General features: G+C 41.4%; 2 protein-coding genes across 11 annotated transcripts in view; one reads left to right on the top strand and one right to left on the bottom strand.

The window, feature by feature from the left end:
- The window catches only part of LOC128689855 (uncharacterized), a 483,205-nt gene that overhangs the window by 236,747 nt on the left and 219,941 nt on the right, over positions 1-26,517 (top strand). Inside the window, exon 1 of one of the 6 annotated variants that reach the window (XM_070084542.1) lies at positions 16,539-16,652. The exons of the other annotated variants lie outside the window; for them this stretch is intronic. The gene's annotated coding sequence lies outside the window, so the exon portion shown is untranslated. Of the gene's footprint in view, positions 1-16,538; positions 16,653-26,517 lie in introns of those variants that run through there. 6 annotated transcript variants of the gene reach the window in all.
- The window catches only part of LOC128686043 (uncharacterized), an 84,536-nt gene that overhangs the window by 40,351 nt on the left and 17,668 nt on the right, over positions 1-26,517 (bottom strand). For 2 of the 5 annotated variants that reach the window (XM_070084501.1, XM_070084487.1), the window contains exons 2-4: positions 23,273-23,378; positions 9,013-9,179; positions 1,134-1,249 (exon numbers count right to left, since the gene is read on the bottom strand). The gene's annotated coding sequence lies outside the window, so the exon portion shown is untranslated. Of the gene's footprint in view, positions 1-323; positions 380-1,133; positions 1,250-9,012; positions 9,180-23,272; positions 23,379-26,517 lie in introns of those variants that run through there. The other 3 variants (XM_070084497.1, XM_070084502.1, XM_070084510.1) reach the window with 3 other exon arrangements.

Raw genomic sequence — 26,517 nt, 5'->3', positions numbered from 1 at the left:
AACTACGCATATACCAGCGTTTACGGTAAACATTTAGTGTTGTCTAAATGACATTTCTGATGGTTACTAGCTTTCAGCAGTTGATCATACTAGACAACAATAGATAAAAGCTGAAAAACAGCCTTGTGTTTACCACCATTACCCAGGAAGGAATATTCACTGCACTGGCAACACTGCCGACCACTATGACACACAATGCCGTGTTTTGTATCGAAATTAAACTACAACAGATATAACACATCTTACTACACTTTGACTGTTCTAATGGCCGGTGTTAATAAGAAAAGTTAGTGTGAAATTCTTGTGAGCACTGCGAGAGTTACCTTAGTAAAGTGAGCGAGGCGAGAGCCAGGCACCAGCTGACATGCAAAACGTATTGCTTCCCAAGGTAGAGCCGTAAACCCCGCCCCCTCCCCCCCTCTCTCTCCACACAGTCTTTCTTCCTCTATAATAATCCTTATTTCTCCAAGTACATGTGCAAGGTATACAGGCCTACTTGATATCAATGACATACTACTATATAGAAAGCCGCTTGTTATGCAGAGCATTTGGGGCAAATTAGATCAGTTTTGTTGCAGGATGCGACCCACACCAGTGGACTAACACCCAAGTACCCATTTTATTCTGATGGGTGAATATGGACAGCACGTACCTTCCTTCTTATCTTCCCTTACCTCTTCTTCATTCCATTTCTTCCTCGTTTCCCTCTCCCTCTTCGTCTCTTCTCTTCATCTTCCTTCCCTCCCTCTTCATTCCTTCTCTTCCTCATCATCTTTCCTCCCTACCTCTCTTCCTCTTCATCCCCTCTCTTCCTCCCGTGCCTCCCTCACTTCCATATAGAATAGAGTTACCACACACTATTCTATATGGAAGTCGCCGCACTCCTCCAATAGAGGATTTATACATTTTTGTTTACAAAATATCCGTGTGAACTTTACCGTTTCTCCCACGCGATCACTATCAAATATCTTGGATATCAGTGGGAATATCACTAAGGTGGTTACTGCCTTCGCAAATAAATTGAGTTGATAATTTTACCTACATAAGATCTCTGTACATTCTATTTATCTGGATTAAAATCTACAAGGGATCAGGACCAGCGTCACAGAAAACACAAGGAGGATCAGACTTACTTGAGGGTGGAGATTGTCCCAAGCACAGGTCTTCCCAGATGGCTAACCTCTAGCAAGTATGTCCTTCAATCAGTTATCTTTGACCATAAACCCTCGTGCTGGTGATGAATGGATACCTGTAAATAATGATAAACTGAGAAGTCTGTAAACTAAAGTTAAGTTGGTAATTCCTAATTAGCTTCAGGCTACAAACAACAATACGATCACTAAGATATAGATATCCCAACTATTAGGGGTTTTTACTTCACTAAACACTACCTCAATCAGATCCTTGAATATTGATGAAACTATGTATGATTGGCCACTACAAATCAGTTGAACGACAAATTTTGACTCTCAAAGATGGGCGGCCTATTTCCTGGATTGAATACACAACACATGAATGAAGGAACACTGCAGTAAGCCCATACTAGGCAGGTCTAATTCACCCCATCCACACCCACTCATGTACCCGTCAGACCTATATTTATAGTTACCCAAATCTTGCCTCAATGACGCTACCAAAAAGTTTGTTCCACTCATCTACAACACTTGTCAAAACTGTATTTCCCTGTATCTTTTATAAATCTAAATTAATCACACTTGAATCCACAGCTGCGAGTCCTGTCATAGTTAAATATTTTCAACACCATACTTATATCTCCTTTGTAGATCAATGGTTCAGAGAACCGACACGTTGATAACTTAGACACATGTGCAACTCTTGGGTATCAAGAGTTGCGCATGTGTCTAATTTATCAACGTGTCGGTTCTCTGAACTATTGATCTACAATCCTGTCAGACACTGCAACTTCTTGGGATCTTAATACTTGGGAATTCTTCGCTTGCCTAACCCTTGGGCACGACCTACTTCCACATTGAACAAATGTGACACCACCTACGACTGCTGCACCTCTCCTGCCATACGGTTTATAAGCTCCTTCTCCGCTCATATGCCGTATTCTATTCAAGATTGATGAACTGACCACATCGACTCAAGGCCGAGGGACTGATTACCTCATTCTCCTCCTGTTCTTCAAATTTTCTCCTTTGTATGGACTGATGAAGCCACTGTGTGGCGAAACGTTTCTTCAATAAAGATACCCAAGAGTTGCACATGTGTCTAATTTATCATCTCCTTTGCACACTTCAGTCATATCTCTCCGAATTCTACATTTTTCCAGAGAGAGTAAATTCAGTGCCTTTAGCCTATTCTTTGTAGAAAAGGTTTCTGTTAAGTGAAATCAGCTTCGTCATCCTTCTAAGTATATATTATAGTCTCCAATTAGGAGACCATAAATAAGTAGTATAATCTAAATATGGCCTAAGCTAAGCTATATAAGCTTGTATAACGTTAAGATTTCTGTTATAATTTTTGATATAAAGACATGATTTCTATTAGATTTATTGCGAACACTTAAGCACTGTTGTCTTAAGGTCATGGCAGGTCACGTGACACTGTGGGGGTCGGAAGTAGCGGATGTAGCGACGTGGGAAATCTCCCCACCCCCTCCCCAATATCTGGGGAGATGGGGGCGAGGTGTGACCTGACAACCCTCCCTTCGATGTGACCTTCTACCCCAGCACACCTGTCAACCAGCACATCTAGCCATGTGACAAGACACTATAACGACACTGGAGTTTACCTGGAGAGAGTTTCGGGGGTCAACGCCCCCGCGGCCCGGTCTGTGACCAGGCCTCCTGGTGGATCAGCGCCTGATCAACCAGGCTGTTGCTGCTGGCTGCACGCAAACCAACGTACGAGCCACAGCCCGGCTGATCAGGAACTGACTTTAGGTGCTTGTCCAGTGCCAGCTTGAAGACTGCCAGGGGTCTGTTGGTAATCCCCCTTATGTGTGCTGGGAGGCAGTTGAACAGTCTCGGGCCCCTGACACACACATACACATACACACACATATACGGAAAACTTTATAGGTTTTAAATTTCTACTAACTAGAACATCTAAGTCTTTTTTCACATACACTTTAATTAAAATCTACACTGTTCTGTTTATAAATGCCTTAGTTATTTTTTTCGTTGGATTATAACTTGTCTGCATTTATCTGCACCTGCTGCTTCTCCGACTACAACATCAGCCTCTTCAAGTCATTCTGTATCGTTCCTCGTAAATTATTTGATGACCTATTTTAGTATCATCGGCAAATTTGTGCCGCTAATTAATCCCTCATATATGTTAAGAAGACTATGAACAACACGGGTCCCAAAACTGACCCCAGTGGCACAACACTCGTAATGGTTTCCCCATTCTGATTTCTTCCCATTAATGTAAACACCCTGTTGCCCATCATTCAGCCATGCCTCGACCCAGGAGATAATTTATTCACTACCATGTACATTTTTTTTTCTTAATCAGTCTCCAGTATAAAACTTTATCGATGGCCTCGAGTGCCGTAGTGACAAAGGTTAGTAAATTCGTAAGGCAAGAATGCCCCATTCAGGAGCGTGGGAGATTCGTTGATCAAAGTATATCCTTCAAGGTGGCTTCGAATTGCAACAGCAATTATTGATTCCATCAGGTTTCCCACAGTTCAGGTTAGGCTTGCAGGTTGAAGTTAAGCACTTATCTCCCACTATAAACGGGTATTGCGTTTGCCCTTTTTCATATTCCGATACGAGATCCATTAGCTAGCCTCTGCTGAAGAGACTAATTAATGGTTTGTTACCTTCCTCCTTACATTCTTTTGGAACTCTTGAAAATAGCTCATCAGGGCCCGGTGATTTGTTTGGTTTCAATATATCAATTTGTCTGAGGACCATGTCACTAGTGACACTGCAAAAATTATTTTCGTCCTGAACAGCATAATTATTGATGTCTGGGATTTCGTTTCTATTCTCTTGTGTAAAAAGAGAGATAAGCTACAGTAACTGTTGAAAATAATACACTTAGTCTTTGCCACTAACAGTACACTAATCTGAATTAAAATTTAAGTGGTTAGAAGGGATCGAAGATCAACCCTTAGGGTTGGTCTTCGATCCCTTGTAACCATAACTTCATATCCTCTATTGCTTTCCTTGTCCCTCCCCCCCTTTTTTTTTTTGTTTTTGGCTTCTCTCTTAAAATGAATATATTGCCCCGTAAACCGACTCTCTTCTGATTTGATTTACCTACCAAGTTCTCACCTTCTATCCAAGAGATGCTTTAATCTACTGTTTATTGATTTAGGATAATTCATGCACGATCTGGGTAAATTCTCTATTAGGAGTATATGCATCTTGGCCGGCTTGTACAATGCTTTGGAAAATATTATAGAAATAGTGATCACCATCGTCTGTCAGGTTTCCCTCGCGATAATACCTAGTCAGGTTACCCCAGTCTACAGTACTCAGGTAATATCTTAGCACCAGAACTTGAGGACCTTAACTTGGTCTTCATTTTCTAGGCAGTTCCATGAGATATTGAATCGAAGTGATTTATTAATGCTTTCTCCAAGCTCTTCATAAATAACGTCAAGATTTTCTGTCAGAGCAACCTTGCTTTGCCAGAACTAAGTCCAGAAGGTTATTTCATCTAGATACAAATTCTTTTAAAAAGCAGTCCTGAACCATTTTCAGAAAGTCGCTCGACTCTAGATTTCCTGTCCAACTGCTCCAGTCAATGTGGCTAAAGTTAAAATTTAAATGGCTTATAAATTCCGGTCCAAAGAAGTTTTACCCAGATCACTTTAGATTTGGGAGTTTGTAGATCACACCTAAATTTAACTTTTCATGACCTTCGAGACAATGCAGCCAGACAGATGCCATACCTGTCCTTCCATCTTTATTGTTTTTGATGGAATAGTTTAAAAAAATTTCTAACATACATAGTAACTCCACTCCATCTGCTACTGATTCTATCAGTGTGGAATAATTTATACCCCCTGTATGTGACATTCAGCAGGCATGTCCCTATTTTTCAGAGCGAAACAGGTCTCGATTACTGTAATAATATCAATTCACTCCGCATGCAGTTAGTTTCAGTTCATCTATTTCATGTCTTGAATTCCTTTTTTTTTTTTTTTTTTTTTTTACAGAAGTTGCTAAGGAAGTTTTAGTTTTGCCACCTCGCCATTGCTGAGACATTATTATTCATCATTTGCTTACTTTTAAAATCAGTATACTAATAGGTATTACCGAAGAGGTGAATTTAAGCGGTTCCCTAAAAAAAATTTCTTCCAAGGTTTTTCGTTTATAACTTGGGAAGCCGTCATTCTGATGGCTTCAGATTTTCAACACTGATATACTGCAGTTAGAGAAGGTTCCTTCAGTTGTTATCATGTGCAGTTGTGCTCTAGTTAATTTATATAGACCATTCCCGAGTTTGGTTTCTGTGGGATAACTTTAGAAAGCCTCTTCTGTCTGACTTCAATTTTCAAGAGATGTTAGCATCCTGTCGAAAATTTTTGATAATTTTCCTGTGATTTGTGTGTAATAATTAATGGGGATGATAGTGTTTGTAAAGTAGTGTAGGTGTGTAACGTTGTTGTGACTTCTGAAAAGTGATAATTCGACTGGTGTATCCTACCTAGAAGAAGTCTGAGATTATGATTGGAGTGTATGATTGGAGTGTACAGGTGCCAGTTTGGTAATCTCATTTAAAAAGGTATATTATTATTTTTCTTGATATAAATTGAGTATACCTCCTTTGAACGACGTCAGTCTTTCATGGGTGATACATCTTATAGACAGGTTTATATCCAATAGGTTTAGGCTCAGTAAATGAAAATTTGCCAGTTCCCTATGCAGAGTTAATAAATTTGGACCTGGGGTACGAGCAATAACGAGAATGTTTTTTTCGGATCGGTTTCAAACTTAGTGACTGTCGGATTTGCTCAGAGAAGATTCGCATTGATTTGGAATGTGTAAGTATTTGATAGTTTTATTAATCAAATTGGTATGGGTGCAATAATCGACGAATGCCTCACCTGACTGACTTTAAAACTAAGAGCTGGTTTATATACCTTGGAGGAAAGTTTGGATTTATTTTGGGCTGTGTAGGTTCTAATTTGACAATTTTACTGAAGAAATTAAAAAAAAATACTGTTTTTTTATGTAATTATTTGTTGAATGCCTTATCCGAATGTAACTAGTGAGAGGCTACAAACTCGGTGTTGGCGGGTTTTGGGATATTGATCTCTGTGCGATAAACTGGAAAATGGCCGGTCTGATGATACCGACAAGATGTGGGAAAAGACACCTATGTGCAATTCAGGACATCTATTAAAAGATACGTTTCGCCCTGAGTGACTTCTTCAGTCCTAATACAGAGATAACTAAGGAGGACTGAAGAAGCCAATCGAAAAGTTTCCTTTAATAAATGTCCTAAACTGTATATAAGTGGAGAATGTGTCTTGCGATTTGCGTTAAACTTTGAAAGTTGTGCATCTTAGTGCAGGTTGAACTTGATTTTGGAATGTGCTAAGAGAACCGACAAGTTGATAAATTAGACATTGGGTATCTTTATTGTGGAAACGTTTCGCTTTCACAATGCAGAGAAGAATAGATGAACATCAGGAGTTTAAAATAATCAGTCCCTCAGCCTGAAGTCGATATAATCGGTCCATCAATCTTGAAAAGACTGATGAAGTGATTACATGGAAACTCTCTCTAATCTTCTACTTTGTAATGGACTGATGAAGCCGCTGTGTAGCGAAACGTTTCCTCAGTAAAGATACCCAAGTGTTACATGTATGTTTAATTTATCACTTTGATTTTGGGTTGTGTAGGTGCCATTTCCACATTTTTAGTGAAGAAATTGTGATATTAGTTTCCATACGAGAACTTATGAAGGCCTCTTTCGATCGACTTCAAATATTCAACGTTAATATGTTACCTGGAAATAAGTGTAATAAGCTATGTCACACTTTCTACAATTCCCTTTGTGTTTATTCTGGTAGAGGAGGGAGGAGGAAAACTTATGGAATAAGTGGATTTTTTTTTCACGGATTGCACAACGACCGATATCCATGTATTCAGAATATGCCACTGAGTGGACATCGTTATCCAGAGAAAACAAACACGAAGGGAGTGACATCAAAGTCAAGAACACTCGGCCCCATCCTTACAGATAAACCGGTGATAGACTGCGCTGTGTTGCACCGTTGTGTGGCCAGAGACAACGTAATCCAGATCCAAGAACAAAAGTATAGATACGAAGGAGGCACATCAAGTGCTTTTGTATATAGCTGGCAGTAAACAGTCGCAATCGTGCAGTTATGTACCACAGTATTTATGTGACAGGTGGATGCATGTGAGGTGTACATAGTGCATAATGATGAATGTGACTAATTAGCAGCCAGTAGTGATACCTTTAACTGTTTATTGCATGTTTAATAAATCATGAGAACACAGAGGCTAACAGACCAAAACATAATCAGACCTAACCACAAACAATGCAACACTATACTTACGCTGTAATAATGATCTGAGGAAAAACAGTAAATACAGTAGGTGCGAATTACGTAATGGATGTCTATTAGAAATGTATTTTTGTTCATAGTATTGATGATCTGAAGTTCTTCATCGGGATGTATGTAGCAGATCAGCGGTTCCCAACCTGTGGTTCACGGACCATTGGGGGTCCACAACGGTAATACTGGGGGTCAGTGAGAAGTTAAAAATTTCAAGAGGCTTTATTGTAAAATGTATAATTACTCACGATGAGGCTGAGATAAACTTTTAAAATTCCAAAGCCGTTTTCAAATCGGCAGGAATGGTCTAGTTTTTAGACGCTTTTCTAAACTGTTAGTCTTATTTTATGTAAAGGTTGCCGAATAAAATATACCAAACCACCGTCGAACATTGGTCATGTTTCAATAAGTACAATTTATCAGATTTTCAATTACATGTGAAAAATGAGTAGCCAGAACTGGAATCCAAACCACTGAAATATTTAATGCCATTCCCCATTATATATATCACTAGACTTTCTCACAGCTGTTTTATATAAACTCAAAATACAAAAACAAGATGAATGTGGAACTTGATCTACGCTTAAAACTGAAATTTGGAACATAGTGTCAACAAAGAAGCATCAACCATCTCATTAAACGTGTTATTTATGTAATTGCATACACAGTTACGTATGTCTTTCAAATGAGAGGGGAAACTGCGGAAACGAGTTTGTCTGTGGGAAATTTAATTTAAATAAAAGGGGTCCTTGGTGGTGTAAAGGCTGGGAACCACTTCAGTATGTCCACCTTAACCCACTCTGCTATCTAGGCGATGTGTTATATTTTACTGTAACAAGTGAACCCTTGTATACTATACTAAAACAAAGACATTGACAAGCAAACAACATCCCCAACTCATCTGTTTACAGGATGAAAATATTCGCTACGTTAAAAATCTTACTGATATCTTGGTGTAGATGTACCCTTTAATAAATCCACCATACAATAACTAAATAAGAAATGCAAACTTAGGCTAAATACTCTCAAAATTGTTGCTGGCTACAACCCCAACTATGATGCTAATGTGAGAATCATGAGAATGATGTACATAGCTTATGTTAGGTCAATAATTTTTTGCTCCCATGTTGATATTAGCTAGGGAAAGTTCTCTCCAACCCTTGAAGTTAATACATAATGAAGCCCTCAGAATTATTCATGGCTGTTCCAAATCTACTTAGGTTCTTTACACGAGGAAGGAGCTTAGTGTCTCTAGTATCAGTGATAGGATTATTTAAATTAACACTGTACTTGGTATTAGAATGTTAAGAAATGAACCAGAGACTGTCATTATGAATCTTACTAAATGTCTAGAAGTAAATACACATAGATCTAAAAGGGTTGTGAAAGCATGCATTTATATTAAGTTTTATAACTTGCGCGAACTGCATCACTGTAGACAACAAGAGCATTTCACCCCTCCATGGAAGATGTGTTCATTTAATATCACATACCTGCAAGTCGCTTCCAAGAAGCTCATTACTAGTAATCCCTTCCTTAATTCACTTGTAAAAGCAACTGCCCAAGAAGAAATTCCTCGCCTAGCTCACAAGTTATATAAACTGATGGATCTAAACAGGAGTCTTCTGGCAGGGCTGCATCTGCTCTTGTTGCCACCTCCCTAGTTAAGAACGATAATAAATTTGTTGAGTTAGGCATAAGTATTAACTGGGCGTCTACACTGCAAACTGAATGGCGCTAAAGTTAACTTATGACACTGAGCTTGATGATTATATCATCATTACTGATTCTATGTCATCGTTGAAGGCTCTTGACTCACATAATAACTAACAACATGTTCATTGAAGAAGCCAAGTATAGTTACTAAAAAATCCGGGAAAAAGGAATTAGTGTACAACTGCTATGGATCCCATCACACATTGGATTACTAATTCATAATGAAGTTGATATGTTAACCATGAAGAGTACCCAGAAGGAGAATATAGAATATAACTGGCATTTCTGTTTTTAGCATTAGGAATAATATTAGGAGAGGGGTAAATAATGAAAATGAATGTTATATGAATGCAGTTAATGGCCTGAGTAGATCTATAACCCACTATGATAACATGAACGTAGATAAGTATGTTTATGGAGCAACTTGCAATGTGAACAGACTGACTGATGTTGTAGTGGCCAGGCTTAGGCTTGGTTACAAGTACTTCTGTCAGTTTGGGAGACACACAGATGATCATCAAATAAATGCAAAGTATGTGGCCAGCTCTATGGTCACTCTTGAACACTATGTGCTTAATTGTTCACTTACTGAAGCATATAGAGATAGTATAATAACCCATATATGTCCAGGTATCTTATTAATGAAAATAAGATACCAGATATATTAAGTAAATTCCACAAATTTGCTTGTAACAGATAAGTCAACTGTAGATATAAATCCACACGTACTCCTGTTCACCCTTTTGGGGCCTAGTTCCTAGGCCTTTTGTGTATCCATATGCTCTTGCACTACCGTCCATAGGATGGATATGGAGTGCACAATAAACTAGCCACTTCGGTGGCAAAATCTGATCTACTATACTGATGGCCATTTGTATTTTTTATTAAAAAATAGATATATAAGCAGTGTGCTGCTACCCTATATGATAATTACACAATGGGAACAAAAGCTAGCTATATTACCCTGTTACATTCCATCACGCAGGATGGGCGTATTCAAGGTGCTGAAATCTGTCAGCGTGAGTTGACTTGAGAAGGGCAATGAGAGGATGTTGTGAAGCATGTCGGCAAGATTTCATCAACTATGGGGACTTTAAATTAAGGTTTTCTTCCAGCATAGTTGCTGCTACTGTCACTTGGGGATTACCATCTCTCAGGATAGCCTGTCCCATATACAGGAATTTTTATTAAGATATCTCCATTGAACCAGAGTGAGGATAAGTGAATTATACACAGGAGGCAGAGGTAAGAAAAAAAATAAGGTGAAGGAAGGGAAAGATGGATGCTATAAGATACGCAACCATACACATACATATGCAAAACAACCACTGTGAAAAAGTAGCGAAATTTCCAGCGTTTTCGTGACTTCTCACATTATGAAGGAACTATTTTTTTCACAGTGGTTGTTTTGCATATTGTGATATCACCTGTTTACTGTGATGTTATTGCACATATACATATATATACACACTCACATACATATGTATATATGCAATAAGATCACAGTCAACAGGTGATTTCAGAATATGTATATATAAATATTTACACACACACACACACAACATATATACATGCATACATTAGTAGATAAATCAGAGTAATTCTAAGCCTAAGAACACATAGCGGCACTAGCTTTTATTTTTAGGATTTTTATTAAAAAAAAAGACGGGACTCAGTACAAGATTGCAGAAAAATCAACGTGTGAAGGAACTTAATAAAAAAAACATGTCGCAGGACAGACATGTGAGGGAACTCACACCACCATGGTTGCAGGGCAACAAACATGTAAGGGAACTTAATCCACACCACATTGGTTGCAGGACAAACGTGAGGGAACTAGATAGTGTACAGAGAACCTTTACTGCATATATAAGTTATATCAAACACCTTAACTACTGGGAACGCTTGGAAGCCCTTGACTTGTATTCGTTGGAACGCAGGAGAGAGATATATATCATAATTTACCCTTGGAAAATGGTAGAAGGAATGGTCCCGAATCTGCACACAGAAATCACTCTCTACGAAAGCAAAAGACTGGGCAGGCGGTGCAAAATACCCCCATTGAGTAGTAGAGGCACCATTTGTACACTAAGAGAAAATACCATAAGTGTCCGGGGCCAAAGACTGTTCAACAGCCTCTCATCATGCATAAGGGGAATTAACACTAGGCCCCTGGCTGCCCTAAAGAAGGAATTAGACAGATAGTCGGTGCCGGATCAGCCGGACTGTGGTTCGTACGTTCGACTGCGTGCGACTAGCAGTAACAGCCTAGTTGATTAGGCCCTGATCCACCGGGAGGCCTGATCGTGAACCGGGCCGCAGGGGCGTTCATCCACTAAATACTTTCCAGGTAGACCACCAGGTTGCAGGATAAACATGTAAGGGAACTCACACCACACCACCATGGTTGCAGAACAAACGTGAGGGAACTAACACCACCATGGTTGCAGGACAAACGTGAGGGAACTAACACCACCATGGTTGCAGGACAAACGTGAGGGAAGTAACACCACCATGGTTGCAGGACAAACGTGAGGGAACTAACACCACCATGGTTGCAGGACAAACGTGAGGGAAGTAACACCACCATGGTTGCAGGACAAACGTGAGGGAACTAACACCACCATGGTTGCAGGACAAACGTGAGGGGAACTAACACCACCATGGTTGCAGTACAAACGTGAGGGAACTAACACCACCATGGTTGCAGGACAAACGTGAGGGAAGTAACACCACCATGGTTGCAGGACTAACGTGAGGGAACTAACACCACCATGGTTGCAGGACAAACGTGAGGGAAGTAACACCACCATGGTTGCAGGACTAACGTGAGGGAAGTAACACCACCATGGTTGCAGTACAAACGTGAGGGAACTAACACCACCATGGTTGCAGGACTAACGTGAGGGAAGTAACGTGAGTACAAACGGAAACTAACACCACCATGGTTGCAGGACTAACGTGAGGGAACTAACACCACCATGTGAGGGTGAAACTAACACCACCATGGTTGCAGGACAAACGTGAGGGAACTAACTAACCACCATGGTTGCAGGACAAACGTGAGGGAACTAACACCACCATGGTTGCAGGACAAACGTGAGGGAAGTAACACCACCATAACTAACGTGAGGGAACTAACACATGGTTGCAGGACAAACGTGAGGGAACTAACACCACCATGGTTGCAGGACAAACGTGAGGGAACTAACACCACCATGGTTGCAGGACTAACGTGAGGGAAGTAACACCACCATGGTTGCAGGACTAACGTGAGGGAACTAACACCACCATGGTTGCAGTACAAACGTGACTAACACCACCATGTTGAGGGAGGGAACTAACACCACCATGGTTGCAGGACTAACGTGAGGGAACTAACACCACCATGGTTGCAGTACAAACGTGAGGGAACTAACACCACCATGGTTGCAGGACTAACGTGAGGGAAGTAACACCACCATGGTTGCAGGACAAACGTGAGGGAAGTAACACCACCATGGTTGCAGGACTAACGTGAGGGAACTAACACCACCATGGTTGCAGGACTAACGTGAGGGAACTAACACCACCATGGTTGCAGGACTAACGTGAGGGAACTAACACCACCATGGTTGCAGGACTAACGTGAGGGAACTAACACCACCATGGTTGCAGGACTAACGTGAGGGAACTAACACCACCATGGTTGCAGGACAAACGTGAGGGAAGTAACACCACCATGGTTGCAGGACTAACGTGAGGGAACTAACACCACCATGGTTGCAGGACTAACGTGAGGGAACTAACACCACCATGGTTGCAGGACAAACGTGAGGGAACTAACACCACCATGGTTGCAGGACAAACGTGAGGGAAGTAACACCACCATGGTTGCAGGACTAACGTGAGGGAACTAACACCACCATGGTTGCAGGACTAACGTGAGGGAACTAACACCACCATGGTTGCAGGACAAACGTGAGGGAACTAACACCACCATGGTTGCAGGACTAACGTGAGGGAAGTAACACCACCATGGTTGCAGGACTAACGTGAGGGAACTAGCACCACCATGGTTGCAGTACAAACGTGAGGGAACTAACACCACCATGGTTGCAGGACAAACGTGAGGGAACTAACACCACCATGGTTGCAGGACAAACGTGAGGGAACTAACACCACCATGGTTGCAGGACAAACGTGAGTAAACTAACACCACCATGGTTGCAGGACTAACGTGAGGGAAGTAACGTTGAGGGTGAGGGAACTAACACCACCATGGTTGCAGGACTAACGTGAGGGAAGTAACACCACCATGTGAGGACTAACGTGAGGGAACTAACACCACCATGGTTGCAGGACTAACGTGAGGGAACTAACACCACCATGTGAGGGTGAACTAACACCACCATGGTTGCAGGACTAAAGGGAACTAACACCACCATGTGCAGGGTGAGGGAACTAACACCACCATGGTTGCAGGACAAACGTGAGGGAACTAACAACGTGAGGGAACACCATGGTTGCAGGACTAAACGTGAGGGAACTAACACCACCATGGTTGCAGGACAACGTGAGGGAACTATGGTTGCAGGACTAACGTGAGGGAACGTGAGGGTGAAACTAACACCACCATGGTTGCAGGACAAACGTGAGGGGAACTAACACCACCATGGTTGCAGGACAAACGTGAGGGAACTAACGCCACCATGGTTGCAGGACAAACGTGAGGGAACTAACACCACCATGGTTGCAGGACAAACGTGAGGGAACTAACACCACCATGGTTGCAGGACAAACGTGAGGGAACTAACACCACCATGGTTGCAGGACAAACGTGAGGGGAACTAACACCACCATGGTTGCAGGACAAACGTGAGGGAACTAACGCCACCATGGTTGCAGGACAAACGTGAGGGAACTAACGCCACCATGGTTGCAGGACAAACGTGAGGGAACTAACGCCACCATGGTTGCAGGACAAACGTGAGGGAACTAACGCCACCATGGTTGCAGGACAAACGTGAGGGAACTAACACCACCATGTGCAGGGTGAAACTAACACCACCATGGTTGCAGGACAAACGTGAGGGAACTAACGCCATCATGGTTGCAGGACAAACGTGAGGGAACTAACACCACCATGGTTGCAGGAGAAACGTGAGGGAAGTAACACCACCATGGTTGCAGGACAAACGTGAGGGAACTAACGCCATCATGGTTGCAGGACAAACGTGAGGGAACTAACGCCATCATGGTTGCAGGACAAACGTGAGGGAACTAACACCACCATGGTTGCAGTACAAACGTGAGGGAACTAACACCACCATGGTTGCAGGACAAACGTGAGGGAACTAACGCCATCATGGTTGCAGGACAAACGTGAGGGAACTAACACCACCATGGTTGCAGGACAAACGTGAGGGAACTAACGCCATCATGGTTGCAGGACAAACGTGAGTAAACTAACACCACCATGGTTGCAGGACAAACGTGAGGGAACTAACGCCATCATGGTTGCAGGACAAACGTGAGGGAACTAACACCACCATGGTTGCAGGACAAACGTGAGGGAGCTAACACCACCATGGTTGCAGGACAAACGTGAGTAAACTAACACCACCATGGTTGCAGGACAAACGTGAGGGGAACTAACACCACCATGGTTGCAGTACAAACGTGAGGGAACTAACACCACCATGGTTGCAGGACAAACGTGAGTAAACTAACACCACCATGGTTGCAGGACTAACGTGAGGGAACTAACACCACCATGGTTGCAGTACAAACGTGAGGGAACTAACACCACCATGGTTGCAGTACAAACGTGAGGGAAGTAACACCACCATGGTTGCAGGACAAACGTGAGGGAGCTAACACCACCATGGTTGCAGGACAAACGTGAGTAAACTAACACCACCATGGTTGCAGGACAAACGTGAGGGGAACTAACACCACCATGGTTGCAGGACAAACGTGAGGGGAACTAATACCACCATGGTTGCAGGACAAACGTGAGGGGAACTAATACCACCATGGTTGCAGGACAAACGTGAGGGGAACTAATACCACCATGGTTGCAGGACAAACGTGAGGGGAACTAACACCACCATGGTTGCAGGACAAACGTGAGGGGAACTAACACCACCATGGTTGCAGGACAAACGTGAGGGGAACTAATACCACCATGGTTGCAGGACAAACGTGAGAGAACTCGCACCACCATGGTTGCAGAACAAACGTGAAGGAACTAACACCACCATGGTTGCAGGACAAACGTGAGGGGAACTAACACCACCATGGTTGCAGGACATACGTGAGGGGAACTAATACCACCATGGTTGCAGGACAAACGTGAGAGAACTCGCACCACCATGGTTGCAGAACGAACGTGAAGGAACTAACACCACCATGGTTGCAGGACAAACGTGAGGGGAACTAACACCACCATGGTTGCAGGACATACGTGAGGGGAACTAACACCACCATGGTTGCAGGACAAACGTGAGAGAACTCGCACCACCATGGTTGCAGGACAAACGTGAGGGAACTAACACCACCATGGTTGCAGGACAAACGTGAAGGAACTAACACCACCATGGCTGCAGGACAAACGTGAGAGAACTCGCACCACCATGGTTGCAGGACAAACGTGAGGGAACTAACACCACCATGGTTGCAGGACAAACGTGAGGGAACTAACACCACCATGGTTGCAGGACAAACGTGAGGGAACTAACACAACCATGGTTGCAGGTCAAACGTGAGGGAACTAACACCACCATAGTTGTAAGCCACACTCGCACAATCCTTCAACATCAGGTTGCCTCTGAGCGAAAGAAGTGGGCGGAGCTGATAAGGTTGAGAACGTTCTAGATCAAGTTGGCGGAGCTGAGAAAACCCATCAAGGGAAGGGAGGGATGGCTTGAAACCGGCCATTGGCTCTTCATCCAAGAAATTTAAACCACCCTCCCTTTTCTGGGCTTAAATCTGACTACCTCTCGTTCCCTCAGCCATGCATGACCCCTAAAGATTTAGCACTCCCCTATAATTAAAATAATAATAACTGCTTCTATTTTTCATTGTTAAGATTATAAATGTATGTATGCACCTAATAGAGACGCGAGTGAAAGCACGTCAGAACGGCTTTGTTACGTCATCTTGGGTAAGATACAGGATGTACTTGTTAAGTGTCCATATAGTGTGCGCAACATTGTATTTTTTTGTGCAGTGTATCAAAAGACTAAATAAAATTATATTTACAACGAGTGGATGTGTTTGTGGCTTGGCGACCTGATAGCCAATCACCTACTTCACCCAGAGCTCTAAGTGACGTGCTGTTTGTACACCAGTGACGTGACAGTGACGTGGCGACTTCACTCTAGAGCCATCACTAACGTGTCGCATAAGCAACCACAAGGGTTTAGCGGTTTTTGTGAGTGAATATTTTCCATCATCCTTTGGCTAATATTGACCTCATATATTTTTTCGCCACAGTATTGATCCTTGTTCTTTAAGACACTATTGAATACGTATGTTAAGGGGTTCGACGGGAGAATGTATGGTAGCAAAGGAAACAACTTTTGACTGTTATGGAAGCATTGTGTTGGTAATGGTAGCAGAGCCCAGCTTGTCTGCCTGCATGAGAATGAGGGAGAGGGCTACGGCCTAGGTGCCAGGTTTCAACATGAGGGAAGGGATGGGTCACGTAACTTAATTAAGGGCTACGTTAACGTTAACACATGAACTTTTATTTTTCGTTCGATTTCTTTCATTTTTTTTGTAAGTAAAGAAGCACCTTTCAATAGTAATGTGACCAAGTTTCAATAAGATAGCTCAAAAAACAGAGAAAAAAATTATTTACTAATAATCATACATATTGAACAGTAATTTCGTAATGGGACTTGGATTATTATTATTATAATCAAGGGGGAAGCGCTAAACCCGGAGGATTATACAGCGCCTGGGGGGGATGTGGAAGGCATTCAGGCTTAATTCGGGGAACTGGAGCACAGATCCAATTCCCTAAATCAAGAGCCCCTCACCAACATCAAGGAACCTTCCTTGAGGGGAATGGGACTTGGAGAAGCTGTTTTGGCATTATCTACGCATAAAACAATGCTAAACTGTATTTCAAATGGACTCCGAACTGTAATTTATCCTTTCTTCATTCTTAAAAAAAAAAAATAAAGTTTGTATGGTTCTGACATTCAGCCAAATATCTGACTTTTGCCCTCACAAAAATAAAAAACAAATTATGATATCTCAAAAAGCTGTCCATTTGCTTGTAAAACAATCTTTCCTTTATGTTCTCTGTGAATTTCATTATATTCCTGCTATTCTTAACGAATTTACTGGCTTATATATGTGAATAACTTACTTCCGAGATAATCCGCGAAACAGCCGGACCTGGAGTTTACCTGGAGTTTACCTGGAGAGAGTTTCGGGGGTCAACGCCCCCGCGGCCCGGTCCGTGACCAGGCCTCCTGGTGGATCAGCGCCTGATCAACCAGGCTGTTGCTGCTGGCTGCACGCAAACCAACGTACGAGCCACAGCCCGGCTGATCAGGAACTGACTTTAGGTGCTTGTCCAGTGCCAGCTTGAAGACTGCCAGGGGTCTGTTGGTAATCCCCCTTATGTGTGCTGGGAGGCAGTTGAACAATCTCGGGCCCCTGACACTTATTGTATGGTCTCTTAACGTGCTAGTGACACCCCTGCTTTTCATTGGGGGGATGGTGCATCGTCTGCCAAGTCTTTTGCTTTCGTAGTGAGTGATTTTCGTGTGCAAGTTCGGTACTAGTCCCTCTAGGATTTTCCAGGTGTATATAATCATGTATCTCTCCCTCCTGCGTTCCAGGGAATACAGGTTTAGAAACCTCAAGCGCTCCCAGTAATTGAGGTGTTTTATCTCCGTTATGCGCGCCGTGAAAGTTCTCTGTACATTTTCTAGGTCGGCAATTTCACCTGCCTTGAAAGGTGCTGTTAGAGTGCAGCAATATTCCAGCCTAGATAGAACAAGTGACCTGAAGAGTGTCATCATGGGCTTGGCCTCCCTAGTTTTGAAGGTTCTCATTATCCATCCTGTCATTTTTCTAGCAGATGCGATTGATACAATGTTATGGTCCTTGAAGGTGAGATCCTCCGACATAATCACTCCCAGGTCTTTGACGTTGGTGTTTCGCTCTATTTCGTGGCCAGAATTTGTTTTGTACTCTGATGAAGATTTAATTTCCTCATGTTTACCATATCTGAGTAATTGAAATTTCTCATCGTTGAACTTCATATTGTTTTCTGCAGCCCACTGAAAGATTTGGTTGATGTCCGCCTGGAGCCTTGCAGTGTCTGCAATGGAAGACACTGTCATGCAGATTCGGGTGTCATCTGCAAAGGAAGACACGGTGCTGTGGCTGACATCCTTGTCTATGTCGGATATGAGGATGAGGAACAAGATGGGAGCTAGTACTGTGCCTTGTGGAACAGAGCTTTTCACCGTAGCTGCCTCGGACTTTACTCTGTTGACGACTACTCTCTGTGTTCTGTTAGTGAGGAAATTATAGATCCATCGACCGAATTTTTTTTTTTTCGAGAAAATAGCATTTTTCTCAGCATTACGAGTGTATATCATAGTTACCCCTTGTTCGTTTTCTTTAATATAAGGACCCTGGAGGTGAAAGAAGAAGAATGGAAGCCCGTCCCTGGCGATGGGAATCTTTTATTCCCGAGGGAGCGCTCTGGGAATATGCCATATATTATTCATTCTGGAGTATTTACCATATTTCTTTGTTATTTATATTATTTATTATGTCATATTAGATCAATTGTGATAGATAAATAAGCCGTAGAAGCTATAATAGCGTTATATTCAAGCATATTCCCCGGCCACCCCGAGACTGGAATTTTCCATGACGTCAGCAAAATGGTGTCGGGAGATTCCTGGTTGGTTGGAAGTCTACGGATAAGTCCCACTCACTGTATTATGATGCCAAATCGTCAATTATTATCTTATTTATTTATTTATTTAGTAATTTGAGCATACATACAGAGGTACAAAAAATACAGGTAAGAGAAAGAATAATACAATAAATACACGAAAAAAAAAAACGGAAAAAAAAAAATTAAAATTGACGACAAGTGAGCACACCTGCCGCGGGTGTTTACGTCACCCTATGTCATATTAGATCAATATAAGGATTACAATGATGAGTTTACAGAAATTTGGTTATTGTGTGGTTTACATGTAGTAAAATTGTGATTACAGAGTGTACCACCAGAACGCTTAGCATGGCTAGGCATTTCGGGCATACTTAGTTTTATTCTTAATTGTAAAATATTACAAATTATGAGGTAAGTTGGTATTATGGCTAAGTGACTAAATACTAGTTAGTGAGTTTAGCAATGTGAATGCTTTTGTTCTGGCACAGTACATAGTTTCAGTATTGGAGTATCACAGGATTCATTATTTTAATACTGAGATTAATATTTCTGTTTATGGTCAAATGAGTGAGTGAGTGTAAGTGTGAACCACCAGGTGGTATTCGTGTAGTTAGTTGACGGGGTGTATCAGGGAGATAAGATGTTTTCTAATGGTAGTTTTGAAGGTGATGAATGTGTCTGCAGTTCTAGAGTTCTCAGGTAGGGTATTCCAGATTTTAGGGCCTTTGACATACATTGAATTTTTGTAAAGGTTTAGTCGGACACGGGGAATGTCGTAGAGATGTTTGTGTCTGGTGTTATGCCTGTGGGTTCTGTCACAACTATCAAGAAAGCGTTTTAGGTCAAGGTTGATATTAGAGTTTAAGGCCCTGTAGATGTAGATTGCACAGTAGTAAGTGTGGATGTACTGAACTGGGAGTAAGTTTAGATCTATGAAGAGTGGGGGGGTGTGTTGCCAGGGATGGGATTTAGTGATTATTCTTACTGCAGCTTTTTGTTGGGTTATTATTGGCTTTAGGTGTGTTGCTGCAGTTGATCCCCAAGCACAAATAGCATAGGTGAGGTATGGATAAATAAGTGAGTGGTATAGTGTGAGAAGGGCATTTTGCGGCACGTAGTATCGTATCTTGGAGAGGATCCCAACCGTTTTGGATACTTTTTTGGCTATATGCTGGATATGGGTGCTGAAATTCAGGTTGTTGTCAAGGTATAAGCCTAGGAATTTTCCCCCATTATTTCTGGTAATTAGAGTGTTGTCAATCTTAATGTTAATTTGTGCATCTCCTGCTCTGCTACCAAACATAATATAGTAGGTATGGATAAATAAGTGAGTGGTATAGTGTGAGAAGGGCATTTTGCGGCACGTAGTATCGTATCTTGGAGAGGATCCCAACCGTTTTGGATACTTTTTTGGCTATATGCTGGATATGGGTGCTGAAATTCAGGTTGTTGTCAAGGTATAAGCCTAGGAATTTTCCCCCATTATTTCTGGTAATTAGAGTGTTGTCAATCTTAATGTTAATTTGTGCATCTCCTGCTCTGCTACCAAACATAATATAGTAGGTTTTGTCAGTGTTAAGCGTAAGTTTATTGGCTGTTATCCAAGTCGATATTTTAATCAGCTCCTCATTCACAATGGTGTTGAGGGTGGCAAGATTAGGGTGAGAGATGACATAAGTCGTGTCATCAGCAAAGAGAATGGGTTTCAGGTGTTGGGATACGTTTGGAAGGTCATTGATGTATATGAGGAAGAGCAGGGGACCAAGGACACTTCCCTGCGGAACTCCAGTATCAAGTGGCCGTGTTGCTGATGCTGTGTCTTTAATGGTGACGTACTGATACCTATTAGTAATGTAAGATTTGAAATAAGCAAGCGCATGGCCTCTTATACCGTAGTGATCAAGTTTGTGGAGTAGGATGTCGTGGTCTACTGTGTCAAAAGCTTTTCTTAGGTCAATAAAAATTCCTAGTGGATATTCCTTATTTTCCAATGCTGTGTAAAGCAGATCTAGCATTTTTATGATTGCATCATTAGTGCTTTTATTTTTCCTGAATCCAAACTGGCAGGGGTTGAGTATGTTTTGAGCCGTTATAAATGAATACAGTCTCCTGTGCACGAGTTTCTCAAAGATTTTGGATAGCAATGGTAAGTTAGATATTGGCCTATAGTTGTTTAAGTCTGTAGGGTCACCACCTTTATGTATTGGTGTAACCCTTGCCATCTTGAGTAGTTTCGGGAAGGTGCTAGTCTCTATTGACTTGTTAAAAAGTAATAAAATAGCATGCGAAAGGACATGGGCCGCTCGCTTGTACAGTAATGGTGGGACATGAGACAGATTCCCCGAGTTATTTTTAAGTGACTTTATGATCTCAATGACTTCCGTGGGCTCAGTTGGTGCAAGATAGAAGGAATTAGGGAAATTTCCATCTAGGTAGTCCATAATTCCTTGTAGGAATGTCGTAGAACGATTCTTGTACCATTGTGTTGCCAGAGAGTAAGCTATTTTTCTATAAGATTAACTCAATTTGTGAATTTTTCGACAAAATTTTCGTTCGCGCTGAGTAAGTGCTTACTTCCCCTTAATTAAGGCTTGGTCAGGGAGTCTGCCTATAAATGTTACTAGGATATATAATTCTACACAAGTAATACTGTTAACATGTAACACTGTATAATCCAGAGACGTACGTTCATCTTAGAACATTATGTGGTGATCTTGGTGCTTTAAATGTGATAGAAAACCTACCATAACATCTTATAGAGTTATGTTGTCCCGTGACCAGTAGCTCACTGAGAGAACTACGTAAGAAAACGTGTGTTCTTAGGTGGGACCACCTCGGGCTGCCCATACATATGCATCCCTTTTCGTTTTTCCATTTTTCTTAGTTAATTTTGTGTAAATATTGGTTAATATACATCAACCTAACCAAACCGAGGGTAATAAAATGTTTCACGGGTGTTGCAATGTCAACACTACGAGCACAAATTAACGAGAATTCTAAGAAAAGTGGACGCTGTTTGGAAAACAATTGCCTCAAAACGTAAAAGTTTTACGTAATCCGTAAATACGAAACTACGAAGAACAACATAAAACTACGCTAATAAAAACAATTATACATCAAAGAGAGAGGCTGTGTTATGAAAGCCGCGTCAGGAACACCCGTGACTTAACCTGAATCCTCATTTTTTCTTCTTCTTCTTCTTTTTCTTCTTCCTCTTCCCCTTTCCTCTCTCCTTTTCTCCTCTGGGTTGTCTTTCTCTCTCCTGTCTCGTGTTTCTGTTCCTTCTTTATTTTATTTCACCACTTCCCCTTTCACGCACCTCGGTGCGCTTGCTCTCCCTTTGTGGGTTTCTAGCTCTCTTGCAGTGCTCCCCTTCCTTTGTATTTGACTGGCTCGTCTTCCTTATTTCCCACTTCTACCACTACCACTACTACTACCTCTTCTTCTTCTACTACATCTACTGATGAAATTAGACACATGTGCGGCGTCTGGTTGCCTTTGTTGTGGACGTTTCGCCATCCAGTGGCTGGCTGGATGGCGAAACGTCTACGGTGGTGATGCCCGGGTGTTGTGCGTGTCATTTCATCCTGTCGGTATTATATACAATTCTTGTACTACTACTACTACTACTACCACTACTACTACCTCCACCTCTTCCTGCCTATATATAGCCGTCCTGCTCCTCCTCTGTTAGTGTGACTTTGTCAATGGTCCAAGTCGGACCGAAACGTCGTCGTAAGCTTCTGTCTTTTATGTGCGGGTTATTTGTGTATCGTTCCAGTCACGGTATTGTGCCTATTTGTTATTTAAGAATTTTCTTGTTTCGCATCTTAAACAAAATATGCACCTTCCCTATCATTAACAGCTATGAGCTTTATTCTGGTTAAATTTGTCTCTGATTTTACAGATTGCTGCTTTAACACAGTGATAGCTTTAGTTAACAAATTAAACCAAATACAAAAATATAAATCTTCGAATTACAAAACCTGACACTGGTGTTAGTTATATGTGTTAAATGTTAGTTACGTATATCAATATTAATATCAATGAGATCTAAAAAATCTTTTCTTTCTGCACACTGTTCCTATAGCCAAAATTAACAAAAGCAATAGTCAACTTACTTTCAAGGTGCTGAGAGTTTGCCCAAGCCTGGAGAGAGGCACTGTATATCCCACGAATGCCACCGGCACACTGAGGTGTCTTGCTTCATCCACACCAGCTTATATCCTGGCAATAAGATCCAGATTTCATTATTTAGAATTCAGCTGGCCAAGCATATCACTGTCAGTGTTTGTCCTTCACAGCAGCAAGAGATAATTATCATTATTTTACAACATTACTCTTCTTACGAGCAGGTCTGACTCACACCCTACCACACCCACGCAGATATTCATTCATCCTATGTATAAAGCTACCCAAGCTTCTTGACCATATGATGCTACCTGTAAATTTTCTCGACTCATCTAAAACTCATGTACTTCTCTATATCCTTTGTAAATCTAAATTCGTCTAAGTAAATCGAAATTCATCTACTGCTACGAGTCCTGTCTTGGGTCGATAGTTTAACCACGATATTTTTATCACATTTATTTGCTTTGTAACTGTACACCTCAGTCATATTCTCCCTTATTCTACGTCTTTCCAAAGTACACATAGGAGTGGTTTTTTCATACATGGATCAACTTCGTCATCCCTCTCTGTATATTTTCAAGCGCAGTTATGTCCGTCCATTCTGTAATACAGAGACCAGATTGGAGCAGCGTAACCTAAACAAAACCTAACCAAAGATATATAAAGTTGTAGTATAATCTTAAAACTTCTGTTATTTGTTCTTCTTAATATGAAGACAATCCTATTAGCTTCGTTGCGAACACTTATACATTATTGTCTTGGCTATAAATTTCTGTATGACTTATTTAATTTATAAGTAACTTGGGTATTTTATTTTCCTGGGATTAAAACCTTGCATTTATCCGCATTGAAGTGCATCTGCCAGTTGTCCGACCACCATCGACTTATCAAGGTCATCTTATACCTCATCTATGTCGTTTATGAATGTTGTGAACAACAATTCTAATACCGAATTCTCTGGCACACCCCATTCTTATTTGTCCACTTATGCAAACTTGTCTCTCTGTCAGCCATGACTCAACCAGGAAATAAGGTTTTCGTCCATACCATGTGCCGCTACTTTCTTCTTGTCACCTGTGCGGGACTCTTATCAAGAAACTTAGGCGTCCATTTATGCAGTATCGTATTCTTTTATATTGGTCTACCGCCGTGAATACTTTAGTAAAAAAAATGGTAAATTCGCAAGGCAAGAACACCCCTTTTGTCAAACTACGTTGAGATTCATTGATCAAATTATATCTTTGAATGTGACTTTAAACTGTATCCGCGTTTATTAATTTCATCAGCTTTTCTGCAGTTGAGGTTAGGCTCATAGGTCTTCAGCTTCAAATAAGAGACCAGTCTCCTGCCTTATAAATGGACATCACAACTGCCATTTTCCACTTATCTGGCACAATACCCATATGTAGAGATCTCTTGAAGAGACTAGTGGTTTACTAAATTTTTCTTTAAATTCTTTTAAAACCCATGAAAACAGCTCATCAAACTCAGGTGTATAATTTCAATCTAGTTGTCTGGGGACCATGTCACTGGTGACGTATATTTTGCATAATTCATTTTCGTCCTGACATGCAGTATTATTGATCTTTGGGCCTGGTGGCTAAAGCTCCCGCTTCACACACGGAGGGCCCGGGTTCGATTCCCGGCGCGTGGAAACATTCGACACGTTTCCTTACACCTGTTGTCCTGTTCACCTAGCAGCAAAAAGGTACCTGGGTGTTAGTCGACTGGTGTGGGTCGCATCCTGGGGGACAAGATTAAGGACCCCAATGGAAATAAGTTAGACAGTCCTCGATGACGCACTGACTTTCTTGGGTTATCCTGGGTGGCTAACCCTCCGGGGTTAAAAATCCGAACGAAATCTTATCTTATCTTATCTTAATTTATATCTTTTTATATAAAAACGGATTCTACTTCAATCTCTTGCTACCCTCTACCCCCGTACTATCCCCTGCCCCGCTGTTTTCTGTAACCTACTGATCATCCCTCCTCCCTTCTGTCATCCAATACCCTCGCTTCCTTCCCTACCCTGCAGCGCTGTATAGCCCTTGTGGCTTAGCGCTTCTTTTTGATTATAATTATAATAATAATAATAATAATAATAATATATAAAAACGAAAAGGAAGTATGCGCAGAAAATAGTGTTCATTTCTTTGTCACTAACAGTAAACTGACCTGAGTTACATTTTAAGTGGGCTTGTCTTTTCGCGAATCACATTTTTATATACCTGAAACTTTTTTATTTCCTCGTAACTTGAATTTCATTCTCTTTTGTTTATTTTCGTAGTCCTCTTTCAACTTCTCTCTTAAACTGAATATATTGACCGATAAAGTGACCTCTCCTTTCTTTTGATCCTCCTGTAAATGTCTCCTTCACCTAAGAGATGCTTTAATCTGTTGTTCATCCATTTAGGGTCATATTCTATTCAAGATTGGTGGACTGACCACATCGACTCAAGGTTGAGGGACTGATTACCTCATTCTCCTCCTGTTCTTCAAGATTCTCCTTTGTATGGACTGATGAAGCCACTGTGTGGCGAAACGTTTCCTCAATAAAGATACCCAAGAGTTGCATATGTGTCTAATTTATCAACATGTCGGTTCTCTGAACCATTCATCTACAAAGGGTCGTATATATTTGATATAAGCTTTCTACAGATTGGGCGGCTTGTACAACACTTTGGAAAAAGTCATATTGACCACCGTTTATCCGGCCCCATCTCATGATAATCCCTAGACAGTCCCATATAATTTGCAGCGCAAAAATTGGGGTCTTAGACTTTGTTCTCGTTATTAAGGTAATTCCGTGAGATATCGAAACTAAGTGATTTCTGATCGCTTTCTCAAAGCTCTTTATTAACCTAAAGATCATTTATTAGAGGTTCCTTCTTTGCCAAAACCATGTCAGGCAGGTTCCTTCCTTTAGTTGCTTCTGAAAAATTCTTTTAAAAGAGCAGTCCTGGACTTCTGGACTTCAGACTTCCTGTCAACTTCCTCGTTAGTTTGGCTAAAGCTTAACTTTCCCATTAAATCTTAGCAATTTCATCCCATAGAATTTTGCTGTGATCGCTATCTAGGATTGGGGGTCTACAAACCACGCCTAAGATAAGCTTTTCATGATCTTCGAGGAACTGCAGTCAAACACATTCTGTGTCTGTCCCTTTTACCTTATTTTTTATTCTAATACAACAGTTTAAATTTTCCCAGCATTCGTACCAACTCCGTCATTTTTCCT

This window comes from Cherax quadricarinatus, chromosome 1 (genome assembly GCF_038502225.1).
Source record: "Cherax quadricarinatus isolate ZL_2023a chromosome 1, ASM3850222v1, whole genome shotgun sequence".
Classification (NCBI taxonomy): domain Eukaryota; kingdom Metazoa; phylum Arthropoda; class Malacostraca; order Decapoda; family Parastacidae; genus Cherax; species Cherax quadricarinatus.
Note: the sequence above shows the minus strand (reverse complement) of the source record. Positions and strands in the feature narration are given on the sequence as shown.